The sequence below is a fragment of the Podarcis gaigeae genome (genome assembly GCF_964106915.1).
Source record: "Podarcis gaigeae genome assembly, chromosome: 12".
NCBI classification, from domain to species: Eukaryota; Metazoa; Chordata; class Lepidosauria; order Squamata; family Lacertidae; genus Podarcis; species Podarcis gaigeae.
In genome coordinates, this window is record NC_139688.1 from 22,501,207 (window position 1) to 22,521,278 (window position 20,072).

General features: G+C 42.6%; 1 protein-coding gene across 10 annotated transcripts in view; it reads right to left on the reverse strand.

Annotated features, from left to right (window-relative positions):
* KIAA1217 overlaps positions 1-20,072 on the reverse strand; it is a 363,096-nt gene that overhangs the window by 215,986 nt on the left and 127,038 nt on the right. Inside the window, exon 1 of one of the 10 annotated variants that reach the window (XM_083704570.1) lies at positions 14,288-14,451. The exons of 7 other annotated variants lie outside the window; for them this stretch is intronic. The gene's annotated coding sequence lies outside the window, so the exon portion shown is untranslated. Of the gene's footprint in view, positions 1-14,109; positions 14,201-14,287; positions 14,452-20,072 lie in introns of those variants that run through there. 2 more of the 10 variants (XM_083704567.1, XM_083704571.1) reach the window with 2 other exon arrangements.

The window sequence follows — 20,072 nt, forward strand, 5'->3', positions numbered from 1 at the left end:
CCTTTATCTGAGTTACCACAACCTTGAGAGTGTGTGCCATTCATGCTCCTGTAACAGACCTATGAACAGAACCATTTGACTTGCCAAAGCACCCAAAAAGAATTCAAAAAATTTGAGACAGTGGTGACGATCACAATGTTCAGACTAGCAAGACTGCCAGTTGCCTTTCATCCTGGTTTCTAGATAATGAAACACATTCCAATTGTCTGAGGCAGTTGCATAGTGAGCCTGGTGTGATATCTGATGTTCTGTGCTAAGGTTAACACACAATAATCTCTCACTGGCAGATCACTGAATGCTGTATTTGCCATTTCCTTTCTTCCAGAAATACATAAATATATACATAGAGAGAGAATATAGCCTAAAGCTACATACTAAGACCTCGTTTTTATTTAAAAGTATGTTGATACTTTTCAATATACAGAGTTTTATACTACTTTATGTCCTATCCCATCCCTGATCTACAATCATTTACTAGAGATTATGTCTGTAAACACTTTACAAGGGAATAGACGACATTAGACACAGGGGGCTTACTTCTGCATAAACAGACTTAGAATGCTGTAAGACTGACAATCAAAATACGCTGGCAACATAATCAAAATATTGCTGGCAAATCTGGAACATAAAATATATACACAAGGTTGAGGTATAACTGGCCCAAAAAGAAAAAAGAAGAAAGAAGAAAATGGAATAGCAGGAAAGTAGATGTAGAGGCAGGGAAAGTAATTTATGCCAGACTAAGAATAGCACAAAGATGCAGGAAGGCCACTGAAATTGCTCACCTGTGTAAGACAGTTCTAAAGGTAAAGGACCCCCGGATGGTTAAGTCCAGTCAAAGGCAACTATGGGGTTGTGGAGCTCATCTCACTTTCAGGCCAAAGGAGCCGGCGTTTGTCCACAGACAGCTTTCTAGGCCATGTGGCCAGCATGACTAAACCGCTTCTGGCACAACAGAACACCGTGATGGAAACCAGAGCACATGGAAATGCCGTTTACCTTCCTTGCCACAGCAGTACCTATTTATCTACTTGCACTGGCATGCTTTCAAACTGCTAGGTTGGCAGGAGCTGGGACAGAGCAGCGGGAGCTCACCCCATCGTGGGGATTCGAACCGCCGACCTTCTGTTCGGCAAGCCCAAGAGGATCAGTGGTTTAGACCACAGTGCCACCCACATCTAAACAACATCCAACTCACCAAGATCTAAATAAATATGGTGCCTGAGGCAGAACATCCAAATGGTGCCCCCCATGTGACAAAGCACAATAATGCAGAAGACTTTCCAGACTTATGTCTGAACGTTCAAGAAAAGGACATTCATAATTGGCTGGTGGCTTCCTGGTTTATGTATGCTACACACTCCTGACTCGAGAAGGTATGTTACTCCTTATACTCCTTTATACTTTACAGGTGATTCTAAAATTCTCCCCTCATCTGAATTCCTCAGCAGATGTTGTGCGTTCTGAATTACTTGGTCTTCTTTCCAAAGTAAAAACCAATGTATTAGAATTTTTCCATTGTCCTGCTGCTTTAATTCCAAAGTTTTCTACAGGAGCACCATGCCCATATCATTTGTCAAAACCTTAGCTTAGGGAATTAGATGTGGACCCTGGAATGGGTAGAACCATTTTCCATGCAGCTGTTTCTTGAAACCAGGATTTGGGATGACAGCAGTGCAGGAATGGATCAGTAACTTTTAATTCTAATTTCGATTTTATGGCTGGTACATCTGAAAAATCAAGCAGAACTTTCTGTGCATGGAAACCACTGCCTCGGCTGTGCAATAAAGGGCCAGGCACCCATCAATCAGTAATCAATCCAAATGCCTTGCCCTGCAGCTTAAGATTGATCTATTCCAATAAGTAAGCATAAGGTGGTGACCCTGAAGTACAACTGCAAAGAAACTCTTTTGCATTGTAAGCCATTAGTGTGTAAACACTCATCACACAAATCCCCCTAAATTCACTACACTGCATTTTCATTACTCAATGCAGCATCTGAGGTCTTTCTCTGTATGTCCCCTGCAAGAGACAATTGGAAGATGGCAATGAGAGAACAGGAATTTTCTGTGGCAGCCACACAGTTTCAGAATGCCCTTCCTTGGGAGGTTCACCCAACTTTGGGAGGTTCACCCAACCCAAACCCCAACTTTGTAATCCTTCCAGCATCAAACAATTTATTTATTTTTAATTCTCCTACATATTTGGCTCCCTGGAAAAGACCCTGATGCTGGGAAAGGTTGAGGGTACAAGGAGAAGGGGATGACAGAGGACGAGATGGTTGGACAGTGTTCTCGAAGTTCCCAACATGGGTTTGACCAAACAGCAGGAGGCAATGGAAGACAGGAGTGCCTGGCGTGCTCTGGTCCAAGGGGTCATGAAGAGTCGGACATGACTAAACAACTAAACAACAACAACAAAGATATTTGGACATTGCTAATGGTCAAGGTTTGCTCATTTATTTTTGGTGTTTATCCCTACATTGCTGGGATGGTTATTTTTATGCCCCTGGGCGAATTTTGTGGATGGATGCTTTTAGGATAGTTGTTTTGTTTTAATGGATTTTGTTGTAAATTTTATGCCGTCCCTGTAAATTGCTTCAGAACTCCCTTTTGAGAGAAGCAAAGCATAAATAGAATAAATCTAATCTAATCTATTGAATCACCAATGCAAACAGCTCTTCCTATGAATTTTGCAGCGGCAGCAAAAAACACACCCAGAGCCTAGTTAGCATCTCCATAATTGGGTGGGCTGGAGAGAGAATGGACAGGGGGCTTGAGAAGGACACTCAACCATAGTTTAGTATTACTTCTCAAAGAGGCCATACGGAAGGTGGAAAGGGGCTTCAGTTTAGACAAGAGATAGAGCAGAACCAGGGAATATAATGTCCATGGGTCACAGCTCTTATTAGGGTCCCTAGAAACCTGAGAAGCATAGGCAGAGAATAGCTAAGTGCAAACCACATGAAGAAACAGAGAGCTGTAAAGAAGAAGAAACTTGGAAGCAAATGAAGTACAGGAAACCCCAGAAAGCATAGCTCTGTAATCAGCATGACATTAGAGATATTTTCCACTCCACTGGGAAGGGCAGGAAGGAATATTGAAAAGACTCTCCCCACTCCTCACCAAATATTTGGCAAAGTAAAATAAGAAAGTCATTAAAAAGCAAGGATATAAAACTGATCTGCCTTTGGGGATAAATGGAAGAAAGAGCAGCAACCAGCAGGATAAAAGGTGGCAACCTGCCACATAATTAATAATAAATACTACCACCAAATGCATGCAATACATAAACATGTTATTCACGTATTGAGGTCTTGAGTTCTGATAAGCATGACCGGGTTTTACTATAACAATTACACTTAAAACAACTCACAACGGCTCCCTTTCTTGATTATGATTATGTCACACACAAAAGCAACTCCTCAAGTTTATTTCTATACTGGGAAGCTGATGTTCCCTTTAACACTATTTAAATGTTGTTTCTTTTTTTAAAAAACACATTTGGCCTTATATTACACTTGAATGTAACATAAAGAAAAGCACAAACATTGTAACTCAACTGGACAGTTTTATTTCAAGCAGAGCTCTTTATCCAATATCTAGACACAATAAAATTCCCCCCACCCACCCAATGCTTCAACCCAACTTTTCCCTCTCCAATGTTCCTCCAGCAATAGACTGCCAGGTCTATTTCACAAGGTGAAGAGGACTGCATTAAATGATTGACACAAGCAACGTCATTCAACAAACACTTCAAGGGCTGCCACACAGAAAAGAGCAAAGACTTCTCTTATGCCTCAGGGGTAGGGATGAGTGAATATGTCCATTTTGGTTTTTCATTTTTCCAATCTTGCGTTTGGTTTGCCACATCAGTTTTCTTTTCCTTTTTAGGAGTCCCCATAAAATTCACCAGTGTTTCAGTGCAAATTTCATGCATTTTATTGCATCTTTGCATTCGACTGAACTCAGTAGAACTTGATTCGGAGTACGTATACACTGTTAGTCCAAGCTAACTTGAAAATTGTTTCTATCAAAACGAGATGCCTACTCACAATATCAAAACCATGGCATTCTGAAACGATTCTGAAACACTATGTAGCATGATAGCCTGTATAATGTTCAGAAATGAACAATTTATTCCTAAATCTCTTTCTAGTGGTATCCTCGCTAGATAGTTTCAAATGATAAGAAGATAGAAAGTATAGACTACTTCCAACAGGGTAATGGTACATCCAATAATCAAACATTTAAGTGTAGCTAGGGATGCGGGTGGCACTGTGGGTTAAACCACAGAGCCTAGGACTTGCTGATTAGAAGGTCGGCGGTTCGAATCCCCGCAATGGGGTGAGCTCCCGTTGCTCGGTCCCAGCTCCTGTCAACCTAGCAGTTTGAAAGCACATCAAAGTGCAAGTAGATAAATAGGTACCGCTCCAGCAGAAAGGTAAACAGCGTTTCTGTGCGCTGCTCTAGTTCGCCAGAAGTGGCTGTACACCAGCTCCCTTGGCCAATAAAGCAAGATGAGTGCCGCAACCCCAGAGTTGGCCACAACTGGACCTTATGGTCAGGGGTCCCTTTACCTTTAACGCAGTATTTTAAAGATACATTCTGATAGATGGTGGATTTACACATGTGTACTTTATCTTTTTCCCTTGTGAAAATGTGCACCCAACTGGTAATGTAAATAATTTATCCTGGATATAAACGCATGGGCAAGACCTTAAAAGGGCAATCAGAAGACAGAAAATGGGGGGCGGGGCCAGGAAGCAGAGAAGAAAAACAGTTAGCAGTGAAGGGACAATGCCATTAAGTATCTAAAAATAGAGGGGGCTGTAGGAAGTTCCTTTGGGGAGGGGGATGGATCTTCCATTGTCCTAAGATCCTGGTGCGGCCAGTTAAGATGCATAAGGAGTTACAATCTTTAACACACCATTTCCTTCCTACTGTTCCTTAAAGCAATGAAACTGATTAAACATCCTGCCACACACTACAAGCCCTTCCATAGCATTTGTTCCTTTTAAAACTGAGCAAGGTCGTTCACATGTTGAATTGCTGCTCTCTGCATGAATATGCCAAGATTGCAGCCCTGAATCAATAGCATTGCACGTGGGGATGTTGAAGACAGCTGTGAAATCATAAAAAAAACTTAGCATACGTCAGCTACACATTTATATTACAAATATTTGCACCTACTGAAAAATGTTTTTATTTCTAATTTTAGGTCACTGCATCCCCATTAGAGTAGCTGCGTACTCATTTAAGACCTAATCATGTTCTTTTCTGCTTTACAATGAAGTGTGTTGGTTGGATTTTCATCACACACTGAATAGCAGTGATTTACACCAGGGTCTGCTGTTTCTACTCTCAGCCCCTCCTTTCCCACGTGGTAATTGCCACTACCATCTCCTTGGCAATAACAGGGTTTGGAAGTTCCTGCCCCATTTCATCATGGGACAGTGCTGTGAGGAGGAAATATCATTTCATTTTCAACTGAGCATGGTTTGTTGTTATGTGTGGACCTGGAATTGTGGCTGATCTTAACTATGGCTTAGGGAAACAGGCCAACGCCAGAACCCACAATCTGAAGTTTATCCTGGTTTGAACACAATGACAAAAAGCAGCTACTTGGAAATGGAAACTAAAACTTCTGCCCTTCTCCTCGCAGTTATACTGGAATTGCAGCGGAGGGGCACAGTTGTGAGTCCAAGGCTTGTTGATGAAATGTTAAACCCCAGTTAAGTGTCACATCTGAACACAGACAACATCAACATGGGGAGGGACAGAAGAAACTGCCTTATGCAGAGTCAGATCATTGGTCCCTCTAACTCAGTACAGGTACCTCGGGTTAAGTACTTAATTCGTTCTGGAGGTCCGTTCTTAACCTGAAACTGTTCTTAACCTGAAGCACCACTTTAGCTAATGGGGCCTCCCGCTGCTGCCGCCACGCCGCCGGAGCATCATTTCTGTTCTCATCCTGAAGCAAAGTTCCTAACCCAAGGTACAATTTCTGGGTTAGCGGAGTCTGTAACCTGAAGCGTATGTAACCCGAGGTACCACTGTACTGTTGACACTGACTGGCACTGGCTCTCCAGGTTTTCAGACAGACCTCTTCCCAGTCATACCAAGAGATGCCAAGGTTTTAACCTGGACTTTCTGCATGCAAAGTATGTACTGAAGCAGTGAGCTACAGCCCCTCCCCACAGCCATGGTCATGAGTTACAGATGTACTTATTGTAACCATAATGCATGCTAACTATGAACCAGGTTTTGCAAACCCTGGCCACGATGAGATCTCTGGTGAGCATTAACATCTCAAATTGGACCAAGGAGTGCAATAACCTGTGCCAGAGAACATCAGTCACACTAAATAGAAGCACCAAGGCCGCAAGGCCGCCATTAGCTTTCTTTTGCCTTCTCATCATAATTTAGATCACTAGTCCTGACCTTCAACACCTTATAAAAAAGAAAGCAAATGGACCTTGATAATTTAGGTACTTGCCCCTATTAACATGAAAGGAAAGAATAAATATTTCCCCCCAGCACTTTGAATCCGGTAAAAAAATTACATTTATTTACTTTTTTTTTTTACAAAATCTACGTCAAGGATTTTAACTGAAAAGCTTAAAAATACACAGCAAGATCCAAAGCACTGAAAATGCAACTTCCTGTGAGCACCCACTTTACTTTCTGAGCTGACAGTCCTCTAGTCACACCTATTTATGACCAGTTAGGTAACTCACTGGAAGAATGCCATTCATAAGAGTTTGCCAAGGAAAACGGGCAAAAATGGTTTTGAAGCTGGGAATCTTCCAACAGCCACAAGCTATCAGATCAATGGACTTTAGTTTACAAGGTGCTAATGGAGATACATTACTGGACACTATTGAATTAATAATTAGGATAAATAAATAACTCTAGAGTTAGCATAATTTATGGGGCTGACTGGTTTGTGCTGGTAGCGTGAATGTCTGTTGTAAACAAACTGAAGTTTCAGGAGTGCAGTCACATGAACCTCCGCAAGGATTCTCAAATCTCTTTTGAGTTTTTAATATTGTACAAAATGAAGTTACACACCTTCTGGGCTCCACAAATATTCAATTCATAGCTTTAGTTGCTCTGGTGTTTGCCTCCTGTCTACCCCGTATAACAAACAATATATCCACCTGAATTTCCGGAGGGATGTGATAAGACTAAGAGTCTATATTGGAAAGGGAGTGGGAAATGTGCAGGAACTAACACCAAAAGCTGGATATACACAGCACACCCCAATTTTTGTCTCATCAAACCACATAAGCATGGTGTACAGCACCTATACTAATGTATAGTGTGTATACACTTACTAAACACAATTATATAGTTATATATAACACAGTATTTAAGTTGATTCACTCATTAAGTGCAAATATGCCCATTTCATTATGTGACATTACTTGGAGTAGAGCCTCAAGTTTGGGAAACTCTGGACTAGAGGAAAAGTAGACTTTGGTCACAATCCAGAAAGGCAGCAATGAACAGCGCACCCTGTCATTAGTGACACAAGTTCACCTGAGGGTTTTCCCTGGATTCTGTGATTTGCAGCTTTGCTTCCCACCAAACTCCAAGTGGTTGAAGCCTGCGACCCTTTTTCTCTGAAAAGGATAATAAATTTTGCTTTGGCAATACTGAGGAGTGACTTCAGTGGGCAGGCCAGAAATAGGAAGAAGAAGAAGCCAATATTTTCAGCTATGAACTGCAGTAAAACATTTCTTTCTTGCTGAAAAGGTCAATACATGGCACTGCTCAGGGTAGTCCATGCATGACACAGTTCAGCTAAAATTGATTAGTGTAATTTTATGAAAGAAACGTTCAATTATTATTGCACTGTATTTGGAGACTTTGACCCTGATTTATCCCAGAGTTGAAGCCCTGATAATCTATGTGCTAAGTTCATCCTGGTGGATAATAGAAAATTCTGCTCCATTTCCTCTGGGACTTCATGCTCATTAGTCACAGCATACCAATTAAAAGCTTTGTTAGAAAACCAGAGGAATGCGACACAGCACATGTACAGACCAGGAAGCTGCTTTCACATCCAGCATGGATGAGTGGCTTTGTATGGGACGCCAAGAATCACATTAGTAGGTCGTGTGCATCAGTGTGCAAGATCAACAAAAGAAGTGAATGATTTTTTTTTCCCAGTCAGCACAACTCTTTTAAATTCTGACCGCTATCAAGTAAAAGATCTTGCATTTTAAAGTGAAAAAAGAGATAGGGATAATATATACATTCACACATGCAAACAAACGGCAACTTTAAAATGACCTCCCGAGAAACAAACATTTCTGATTGTCCAACAGCTACCCCAGCTGACAAAGGTGAAGTTGGGGTTAATGCCACAACATACTGCTTATGAGCTAAAACAACAACTATTTTGCATTGGATTATTGGCATTATAAGCCACTGTTAAGTGTTCCTGACAGTAATTCTTAATTAAGAAAATAATAGGATTCCGCGTCTGTGCTCTGATCGTGAAGCCAACTGACTCCATCTCAATCCAAAAACACCCAATGCGACTCAACAGACTTGCAATTTATTTAATGCAGTGGGTTCTTATTAGAGATAAATTGCCCAGCCGCTATTGTAGCATGAATATTCATATATACATATACTGTAGATATATGTTTATGTCCAAGGATTCTCTTAGCATTCTTTCAGCATTTCTCAACTGTTAACCTGTTGCTTCCAAAAAGATTTCATTACTGCTTCCAATTCCCAGATTGCGCTAGTGCTGCCACAAAACTTAACTGCAAGCAATAATGCCCACCTTTCAACTTAAATATTCATTTCTGCAAATCAAGTGCAGTATAATGGCAATGCTTTGGCACATATTCTGCATTACTGAAATATTATTCTCTAACATATTCCACTTGTGACATATATAATAACAAATCATGAAAATTGTCTTGTGGTGAATGCATGGAGAAATTGTGCACAGGAGGGTAAACTGTTGCTGCAGGGCTTAAACAGAAGGGAAAGCAACAGTTTAATGGGCTAGAGATCAGAAATGTGAGTGGAATTTTTTTCCCAGGGCTTTGTTTTTCTGTGGAAAATTATGTTTCATAAGTTCAACTGGTAACAATGAATGGATGCCAATCGCAAATCAGTATTAGGCAAGGTTGGCAGTTTAGAAGTTTTAGCTTTGGTGAAAATAAGCATGCTAAATTACTCACTCCAATTTTACCAATACAAATTGAAACTTTTCCAGTTCAATTTAAAAGCAACAACAACCCACATCACTCTTAGAGATGCTGGTGAACTTCACTGAACTCAGGTTTGGAAGGAAACTTGAGGGCAAGTGTGTGGAACCTTTGACCCTTCAGATTTTGCTGAACCAGATTTTGATCATCCCTGGCCATTGGCTCTGTTTGCTAGGGCTGATGACAGCTGAATTTGAGCAACATCTGGAGGACCAAAGAGTCTCAACATCTGCTTCCTTCCTTCTCCCCTCAGCCTTCCTCCCACCCCTGCAAGCCATTCTACCAAACCTCCTATCCATTGCCTGTTGTGCTAGTTAACAAACAGCATACTGAGTCATCAGGGACCATAGGAGAGGCAGGACTCCTGCTCTTCTTTCTCTCCCTCACACACATACCTTCAGGTAAGGAAAGAGAGTATTCTTGATGGGCTGGTGGGAGGCGGCAACATTTCCCCAAATACACAGATTGGCTTGGGAATTTTCGCCAAGTTTTTCTGGGAGTTTTCTTCTTCTGGGAGCTGCAGGAAATTGACAAGCCAGTCCAAAGAGAACTGAGTCCTAATATTCCGTTGTTGATGGTTAAGCTGCCTGTAGGGTAGGCCATAGCTGTGGGCAGTTGTACCCAAATCTAGACCTGGAAAATGTGTTCATTGAGAGTCAGAGTGGTGTAGTGATTAGTGTCAGACTAGTAGCTGGGAGGGGACGCGGGTGGCGCTGTGGGTTAAACCACAGAGCCTAGGACTTGCCAATCAGAAGGTTGGCAGTTCGAATCCCCGCAACCAGGTGAGCTCCTGTTGCTCGGTCTCTGCTCCTGCCAACCTAGCAGTTCGAAAGCACATCAAAGTGCAAGTAGATAAATAGGTACCGCTCCAGCGGGAAGGTAAACAGTGTTTCCGTGCACTGCTCTGGTTCACCAGAAGTGGCTTAGTCATGCTGGCCACATGACTCGGAAGCTGTACGCCAGCACCCTTGGCCAATAAAGCGAGATGAGCACCGCAACCCCTGAGTCGGCCACAACTGGACCTAATGGTCAGGGATCCCTTTACCCTTTACTGTACACAAGTACAATAAATATCCTAACATATCTCTCTCCGGGGCTTCAGAATAATAATAATAATTTATTTAAACCTCAGCCATCTGGCTAGGTTTCCCCAGCCACTCTGGGCAGCTTCCAACAAAACACTAAAATACAATAACCTATTAAACATTAAAAACCTGAAAATTTGGGCTGGAAGAGTTAAGATAATGGAGCCTCAAAAGCAGGAAGTGGAAAATGTTGCTCTGCTGACCAGGCAATGTCTCCTTGGCACCCAACCTGGCCACAGTTCAGAAACATTACAGTGCCTGCACACCTCATTCCTGCCTGCACCCAGAGAGGACTCTGAGACTTCACCACACAGCCCCAGCTAGCACACTTGCCCAGGAGTAGCTGAAAGTTTTGGCGCCTTCCAGTCGTTGAGAACTACTACTATAATATCCTTGACCACTCACTGGCCACACTGACTGGGACCAGGGCTTTGTTTCAGCCAGTTCGTGGCACCTCTTTCTCCTCCCTGCATTGAAGAATCTGCCCTGCATATGCTTTCCTAGGCAGCAAACAAAGCCTGCGTGCTGAGTTTACTGCCTGGGAAATAGATCCCGCCCGCTTGCTGAATTAGCGAATCACAAGTGAGCATAGGGGCAGGCCTCCAGGGGACATGCAATCCATGGCTTGCTCTGCAGCCACTTTCCATCTGAACTGCTGGATCATTTTTCCCCCTCGTGGTGTGTTGCTTCTGGTTTTACAGGGGCAGCAAGGCGCGTGGCTCCCAGCACTGTTTCTCTTGCACCATCCCTCCTGAATCCTGCCTAGCTTTTGTGGGCTGTTCTGAATTCCAGCTCCAATCAGTGGGCATGTGGGCTGGGGATGGTGTGCATTGCAGTCCAAAAAAACTAGAGAACACCAGGTTGGGGAACGCTGTTCTAGCATGCATAAAATAAAAATAGCAGCCAAAGAGCAGAAACTTATGTGCAGCTTCTGCATGTACATGCTACCCAGTTCACTTCAATGCTGTCTCCACCTATGCAAGCATGCTCAGAGATGTCCTGCAGACTGAAGTTAATGTAAAAGGCATTCCATGCAGAAGTATGGATTACACATCTTTTAGCTTCAGCAGGGCACAATTGGTGAGAAATTCCTCATTAATATCTCTCAACCCTCCAGTTCATCCTGTGAGTTCAAGCAAACACTGAACAGAGCTTTCCAAAGTTACGTTATTCACCCTTGGAAAAGAGCCATAAGACCCAAAACGCATCAGAGATTTTATAGAAGCAGGAAGAATATCTTCAGGCTTGACTGAACAGTGTGGATTAGTAATAAAGGCTACATTTCCTCATATTTGTGTACCACAGCTGTTTTCTACACACAGGGCTTATGTGCCTTGGCTCAGCTAAACCTTATCATGGGAGCTATAGCTTCTGCCTGCAAATCAGTGCCCCCACCAGAATAGAAGGCTGTCTGGCCCAATGTGCATCCTTATTATGTGCTGTTTCACCTTTCCAATTTTTCACCTCTTTCAAAGCTTTCTTACTAAAAGACTCCTTCTATTCGGTAAGCACAAAGGACTCAAATCATTCTTATTTTTTTTTTTACATTGGTCTACAATGCATATGGGGACGCAGGTGGCGCTGTGGGTTAAAGCCTCAGCGCCTAGGACTTGCCGATCGAAAGGTCGGTGGTTCGAATCCCTGCGGCGGGGTGCGCTCCCGCTGCTCGGTCCCAGCGCCTGCCAACCTAGCAGTTCGAAAGCACCTCCGGGTGCAAGTAGATAAATAGGGACCGCTTACCAGCGGGAAGGTAAACGGCGTTTCCGTGTGCGGCTCTGGCTCGCCAGAGCAGCGATGTCACACTGGCCACGTGACCCGGAAGTGTCTCCGGACAGCGCTGGCCCCTGGCCTCTTGAGTGAGATGGGCGCACAACCCCAGAGTCTGTCAAGACTGGCCCGTACGGGCAGGGGTACCTTTACCTTTACAATGCATATGTAAAACCAACATTTGTATGGGTGTGTGTTTCATCTCAGTTCCCTTTGACATTCTGTCCTTTGTTAACAACAGTCGCAGGTTGCAGAAACCACATGAGAAAAAAGCTAAAGGGCCTTTTGATTATTTTGGCAATTTTGCTCGGAAAAGGCTTAAACCAAGGGAACACCACCACCCAAGAAATTGCCGGACAACAATTCCTACCAGACCAAGGCAGAATGTGAAAGGGACCGGGATGATGCGAGTTTGAGTCCAGCAACATCTGAAAAATGCCATGTTGGTTACCATTAGCCTAAAGATGCCATACACTGAGCCAATTACATGCTGAGGTGTTAAGGAATTTTCCCTGCACTGCAAAGCAAATTCTGGCTCTTATCAGTACAGTAGGAATGTTGCCTTTGGTTAGCGACATTGGCTGGGACCAATGGAACCTTCCCCTTCCAGCGCAAAGGGCACTTTCAGGGTGGGGGTGTCCAATGTCTGACAGTATGGGGAGTAATGGGTTAAACTCCACGTACTCCATGGTTTCAGTCCAGCTGCCCACCTCCAGTTGCTATTGTTAAAGAGGAAACAGATACCTTCTATACATGACTGAATGTAACATCATGTCTGTTTGGACCCTGACAGAAGGGACAACTGCCCTGGAAATACTGAGGGAGGGATTGTTTCATTGCTTTGGGGGTAGGCTGCCCTCTTTAAAATTAGAGCAGTAGGAAGTGCTCTGCTTGGGGTTAGGGGGCAATGATTTGCTCCTAAGTTAGTGTCCTTTTCAGGTCTATGCCCTGGCCTTGGCACGAATCTATTCCTGAAGGCATTCATATGAAATCATACGCGGCAACTTCCTTTCATTGCCAAGTCATTAATTTTTTTTAAAAAATCAAGGTAACCATAATTATAAGCTCTAAAAACCACATGCTTTATGTAAGAGTGCATATTTTCTTAATTTTCAGTTGTCATCCGTCCAGCTGCCCACCCAAATCACACCTACCTTTCTCGCATACCCTTTTAAGTAGATAGTCTTATTGAAACAGCCTTTCATTATTTTAGTGGCACACCAAGTGCTGAAGTGAATACTTTATTAGATTAAAACAATCAATGTATGATTTATTTTAGTGTGTTCATCAGAGGCAGTAACTTTTCAGTTTTTCAGGATTGTACCCACCCATAGGAAAACTGGATTCCATCATCACTTTCGGGAGACTTTACTGTCTCAAAAATACAGGTGTGAATCAGCACTCAACTGGTTCAATGGCTCATTTCAGCCAAAACTTTAAAATCATCAGTGCTGGAGCTGGGTATGTACGCAACAAATACTGTTTTAAAACCTCATTTTTGTGAGCCCCTTATTTGAAACTGTATATAAAAGTATGAAAATGGTTTTCTTGCATCCTCTTTTTTCTTTTTCTTTATTCTTTCCAGTTCTGAGAAAGAAACTACAGGCAAACAAAACAAGTACCATGTTCAATGCATTACATTCAAAGACTGTGCTTTCTAATGTTTCAAACCGTTTGCGGGATAATTGTTTTGACTTATTTCACACATTAAGCAAAATGCCACAAATTGGTTTTTCATTTTTTCATGATATTTGAACCTGTAGTCTTTAGCACCTCAAAGCAATATGCCACCATCTTAATTATTAAAATGTGACTGTTTGTATACATATTTGTAAGCAGGAAATGGTAATTAAGAATTCAAATATAGTTACGGGTAACAAACCAAAACTTTAATTAAAGTCGTATTGCAGAAAGGGAACAAAACTTTCACAGAGTGCATAAAACACTTTTTCTGCATGCAAAAATCCTAGCCACGTAATTTTGTGCCAAAGTAAAAACTGTGTATTTTAAAAACTTACTTACAATTTTGTTGTTAAAGTAAGCCAGATTTTTTTGTTCCCGTTAAAATAAGCCAGAATTAGCAGAGTAATGTAAAGCATCCAGTAACGGCCTTGCTCTGCTCCTTGGGGATGTAGAGGAATCGTTTCAACATCTTCAAGAGTTTCCTTTTTCAGCATACCAAAAATGTAGCCACACTTACTCTTTTTAAAGGGCCCTCGAGTGTTGATTGTTAAGATTTCTTCTCTTCAGTATTATATGGCTGAATATTCACTCCAGTCGAATCACCGTGCTCCTTTTATCGGCAGTGACGTTTATCATCACCCTGCTTAGGTTATGTTACTGCTACATGCAGATCTTTGAATCAGAATGAGACAGTTCTCTTAAGTTGTTGTACACTAAAGGAAAACATGTGGAGGATTTCCTGCTGAGAGTTCTCAGCAGAGGCACAAATTCAAGGGTGTGTGGAAACTACTTGTCAAAGCTTTCTCTTCATTTGCATCAACAGTATGGATCTGAGCAATGAAAGGATTGCTGCTGCTCTTCAAGATAGCCCTCTAATACATCTCCCATTCCCCTAAGCAACCCTCAGCTCATAGGAGCAACTCAACAACCCAGCGGAGCAGACAGGACTCCTTTGCCTTCTGTTACCAAGTAGTGGAACGCTGTTTCTGGAATACCACTGCAGACCAAGAGAAACTAATACATAGGTGAAGATACGAATACCAAAACAACAAGTGTCTCAGCTGACCTAGCCTCTTCACTCTTAATCCACTTCAGGTCAGTCACACGCATGAAACCAGCATCTGGAAAATTATTTATTGAAATAAGTGTATTATGGGTAAGCGCCACAATACATTTCTGCTTCCTGGCTCTACATTTTTTATTTGGTAAACTAAAGATACCAGTTGCTTTGGCATCAAGGAACATTTTAGAAAATGAAAGTAACTTTCATCCACCAGGACTAGTTTTGCAGATGAAATAATGGCAGAGTTTTAGTATAAATCACATTTTCTGTGATTTACTTTTTGTTATGTGCATATTCTCCCTATGCTAGATGCTCAAGGCACTTCAGAATAAAGCTATTATTATAAACATTGCAAAGAGCACAACACAGGCCCAATATTAAAATGCACACAGCAGATACACCCACTCTATCTCTGTCCTTCACAAATTTATTCGCAAGGTCTGAATGTTCGTTGAATATTCTTAGAAACTTCAGCTGTACACATATAGAAGCCCCCTTCAGATCTTCCAGCTCAACACAGGAAGGCTGGGAATGGAATGGGCATACCTGGTATGCCTGCCTCTTATTCATCCCCAGTTTGATATTTACACATTATTTATGAATGCCTAAAGAGGACTAGAATGCTCTCCCCCGCCCCTGCAATATATCACTTGGTCTGGATCTGGATCAAGCTTGACTATAAAGTTTCAAGAGTGAAGGACCTCTCCATTCTTAAGGAAATCAGCCCTGAGTGCTCACTGGAAGGACAGATCCTGAAGCTGACTCTTCAATTCTTTGGCCACCTCATGAGAAGAGAAGACTCCCTGGAAAAGACCCTGATGTTGGGAAAGATGGAGGGCACAAGGAGAAGGGGGCGACAGAGGACGAGATGGTTGGATAGTGTTCTCGAAGCTACCAGCATGAGTTTGACCAAACTGTGGGAAGCAGTGGAAGACAGGAGTGCCTGGCGTGCTCTGGTCCATGGGGTCACGAAGAGTCGGACATGACTAAACGACTAAACAACAACAACAGTGAAGGACTGTTCTGTGAGAAGGTAAAGATCTTCCAGGTTCCTGCTGTTGGAAGGAATCACATCTAGAAAGAGGAATATGCTATCTTAGATCCTGAATGTAACAAACCTTCCATCAAGGATTTCCCCGTATCTACAGTGTATTAATAATCTCTTCATTTTATGTCTTGTAACAACCTAATATTTTTCACAGGAGTCCTGAAGCCAAATAATTATGTGAGAAAGTCAAACCACATTTCATTATTAAACAGTGAGATTGGAGTCCTTGGGATTTGAAAAGAGGGGAATGGGGGAGAGCTCAGGCCGCCAAAAGCCCAAGCAACACAAACACAAATAAACAGCACCTAAAATTTATTGCTTCTTACATGTTCAGCAGAAGCCATTTCCAGGGCAAGGGGAAGATGGAGAGGATATCTGTCATATAATCCAAAGGTTTAATATTATGGAAAATGCTTTCCTTCCTCATGTATCTGAGATAGAGTGGCCAACTTTAAATGTATATATAACAAGGGAGTGAACAGAGGCAGAAGTGGAGGAAAGTACAGAATGCTTAAGAGAAGGACTCAGAAAAAAAAATCTAGATCCATTTTTAGGAGGAGTGAGAAAGGGGTACCCTGACCCTATTGATTCTCTTTGATGTCTCAGCAGCTTTCAACAACATCAGCCTTAGTGGTCTTCTGTCTCAGCTGAGTATCTGGGGACACTGTAATGTGGTGGTCCCCCCTCTGCTTCAGTGGTCAACTCCAGAAAGTGATTATTGAGGAGCACTGCTTAGCTGCATGGGTTCTCCAGCATGGAGACCCCCAAGAGTCAGATCTGCCCCCCACATTGCTTAACCTACATACGAAAATGTTGAGGGGGGGTCATACGGAGTTTTGGAGTGCATTGTCATCAGTATGCTGATGACAGGCGGCTCTATTTCTCCTTTTCATTTTCTGCAGGTGAGGCAGTAGATGTGCTGGATTGTGATCATGGACAGCTTGAGAGGCAAAACAAAAACAAAAAACCACCAGACTTAATCCAGACAAAATTGAGATGCTGCTAGTGGGTGGTTCCTCTGTTGAGCTGAGTGGTGTGAAGCCTGCTCTAGATGGGGTCACACTCCCTCTGAAGGAGCAAGTTCATAGCTTGGGGTTTTTCCTGGCTCCTTTACTGTCACTTAATGCACAGGTGGCATTGAGGGCAGAGAGTGCCTTGCAGCAGTTTAGCCTGTTGGTCAGGGGCAGAATTATTGGCATACACTGTATTAGGGCCCGGTGCAGCTGAGGGCCCTCCCCACAAGTTATTAGCGTGTATATTGTTAACTGAAAGGATAGCTTTGAAACATGAACATGAACAATTGCCGCTGTTGAATTCTAGTAGTCTAGAAGAGTCTCCGCCTTCCCATCTGTCCCAAGGATCCAATCAGGAGGGCCCTAGCAGGACGACCGAGAGGCTATTCACCCTGTTTTTAAAGGTAAAGGGACCCCTGACCATTAGGTCCAGTCGTGGCTGACTCTGGGGTTGCGGCACTCATCTCTCTTTATTGGCCGAGGGAACTGGCGTACAGCTTCCGGGTCATGTGGCCAGCATGACTAAGCTGCTTCTGGCGAACCAGAGCAGCACACGGAAACGCCGTTTACCTTCCCGCTGGAGCAGTACCTATTTATCTATTTGCACTTTGACGTGCTTTCGAACTGCTAGGTTGGCAGGAGCAGGGACTGAGCAACGGGAGCTCACCCCATCGTGGGGATTCGAACCACCGACCTTCTGATCGGCTTAACCCACAGCACCACCCTGTCTTTATCCAGTTGCAAATAACTTCAAGGCAGGTCTATTGCTTAATTTAGGTCAAAAACCCTAATTAAACATACAGCTTCCGCCCCTCCTCACTGACAGCAGCGGATCAAATTCTGCAGGGGCTTCTCTGCACCACACAGGCTCAGTGCCTCTGCTCAACAGGTGTTCAGTGTTATGGCTGCTGCTATGTAAGAGATCCAGTATGGTGTAGCAGTTAGAGTGTTTGACTAGGATGTGAGAGACCAAGGTTCAACTCCTTACACAGACACAAAGCTTGCTGGGTGACTTTGGCCCAGTCACTCACTCTCAGACTAATCTACTTCACAGGGTTGTTTGGAGGATAGGAATGGCTAGAGAGGTAAGTATGCCACCCTGGAACCTCCAATCTTTCCGTAGTGGACCCCAGGTCTCCTGCTCCTTCCTACCATTCTCATACACCTAAGAGAGTTTTATTTTTTTACTTTTCTTATAGGGGAACTGGGTGCACTCAGCGGTGCCAACTTGAATAAAATATTGGGGGGGGGGGTTAAGCCCTGTGCTGTGCAATCAATCACATGACACAGTGCACACACCCCATTTGAAGGGCAATGCACTTTAACTTTGGGGGGGGGACAGCCCCCTCAAATATTTCATGGGGAGGCAAAGGGACCTTGGCCCCTAGGAGTTGACTCCTATGATTGCAATGCAGTGCAATGCTGGTGAAATCGCAGCCAACAATCACCTTAATTACTTACATTCTTAGAGGGGGGTACGCGCGGAGAGACAGAGAGAGAGAGAGAGAGAGAGAGATAAGGAAATTTTATGCAACTTTTTTGTCATGGCCCTGCATTCTGAGCCCTTTAATGACCCAGCAATGTCCCTTATTTAAGCCATTTTGTTTAGTGCTCTCACATCTTAGTAGGATTTTAAAAGTAGTTCACAGAAACAAACACACACACTCTTGCAGAACCAAAGCGAGAATGAAAAATACTGCTTAGGGTGCAAGCTAGACTGAAAAGTCACTTCTAACAGAACCCTTTCATTCTCATTTCAGCTATGCATTGCTGCCATCAAAGTGGGGGGGGGGGCTGGAGGTTTGATTATGTAGGACAGCTCTAAATCTAGATGTTGTGTTTCAAATCATGCCATAAAAATAATCAGCCCAGCTACTCATACCAATCATTTAAAAAAATAAAATAAAATATACAGGAAGCTATTCTCGTGCTTTCCATTTCCGTTCACTATACTAATAGGACAGCAGTAAAGTTTATGTGGCCCATAAGTTGCTAGAAAATACATTTTGCTCCAGATAGCTACCATAAAAGTAATTACTGTTATAAGCATACAGTACAGTAGTCTCGCATTTGGCAAGCGTCCGGATTTTATGTGAAAATTATCAGAATGCCAGATGCAGGTTGGTGGTGAGGGGGAAGGCTTCTGACTGTAAGGGGGGGGATCAAAATCTTCATCTGAAGACTTTTGGTAATTATTCCTCCCATAATATTGCTTGCTTTTCCAAGTGGCTTTACAATTATGCATCTCAAACTATCTTCACCAACAGATAAGGATTGGTGAATTGGCTGCCATTTTTGGTTTCTCTCAGTTTCTCTTATTTTCTATCTTAAGTTCCTTTCTTCCCAATTCGACATCAGTTTACACTTTTTATATTAAAAGAAAAGTTCCTAACAGACACGTTTTTCTATGCAATTTTGCCTAATTACACTTTTTGTTTTCAAAACCACAGTCCCTAAAATAATGCATTTTTGTATATATTTTTGGCCAATATCTGCATTGTATGCACATTTTACGCTAACATATGCATTTTTGTACATACTATTGGGGGGGGGAACTACATTGCAAAATTCAGGGAAACACAAATTTCATAGAAGCCTGTGCTTCGGTTCACGTTTCAGAAAGTGTGAGTTAGGTAGATTTGCCTTTAAATGAGAATTGAATCATATTCCTACCTCATCCCTACCAGCTGGGAGGGGCAGGAAGGAGAGAAGAAAGGATTGGTAATATATCTTTATCTTAGCAATGCTCAGAATACACAACTTTCTGCAGGTGTGGTTCTGAAAGGTAATAAGTCATTCTTGACTAGACTTCCAAAAATGTCATTCTTGACTAGACTTCCAAAAATGTGAGGTGAAAGTCTGCTTGGTTGATCTTGCAAGAATGAAGCAAGTTTACAAGCATACAAAAGGGGAAATATAAACCTCTCCAGTGCTCTGACTGAATGAGAAATCTGGAGAGAATAACAATGATACATTTTGGAATGTCAAGTAGAGCATAGGGACACTTTAACCAGCAGTTTATGTATAATCTAAAACATTCTGCTTTAGTAGCCAAATGCACACTAGCATGAACAAATTCAAGTTTATTCTTGCAAGAGGAGGAGGAGGAGGAGAAAGAAGAGGGGAAGGCGAAAGGAGAATAGTCTACAAAGAAACTTGACAGGTTTCAGTCATTGGA